The sequence below is a fragment of the Morone saxatilis genome, unplaced genomic scaffold, assembly GCF_004916995.1.
Source record: "Morone saxatilis isolate NCDOM2014 unplaced genomic scaffold, NCSU_SB_2.0 Contig12, whole genome shotgun sequence".
Taxonomy (NCBI): domain Eukaryota; kingdom Metazoa; phylum Chordata; class Actinopteri; family Moronidae; genus Morone; species Morone saxatilis.
The window spans coordinates 915,093-915,445 of NW_023339674.1; the positions used below are offsets into that span (position 1 = coordinate 915,093).

Genomic DNA, 353 nt, shown 5'->3' on the forward strand with positions numbered 1-353 from the left:
TTTGTTGACAATAAGAAAAACATGGTACATCTCCAGCCTCATCCAATATAACTGAATCCAGAGCTTCTCTCCCAACTTCTGGGCCCCGAAGAGAGAGAGACAGTTTGTATCTTTGGCTCAGTGGGTGTCACAGCAGAGGACGAGACCCTGCTGGGGGTGGGGGTCCTCGTCGAGTGTGCGCACTCAGCCATGCAGGACGGAGGGCGGGAAGGTGGCGGCAGGAAGAGCGAGGAGAAAAAGGTTTAAGGTCAAAACTGAGAGGGTTACCTGTCAGCCCTGTGCCCGTGACTGTGAGGGAGACAAGACAATGGTTTTCTTTTTATAGCTGTTGGCAGCTGACACACACACACACA

At 52.4% G+C, this 353-nt stretch overlaps 1 protein-coding gene across 1 annotated transcript in view; it reads left to right on the forward strand.

Annotated features, from left to right (window-relative positions):
• Positions 1–353, forward strand: part of mast2 (microtubule associated serine/threonine kinase 2) — a gene marked incomplete at its 5' end in the record, with an annotated part of 41,686 nt that overhangs the window by 11,497 nt on the left and 29,836 nt on the right.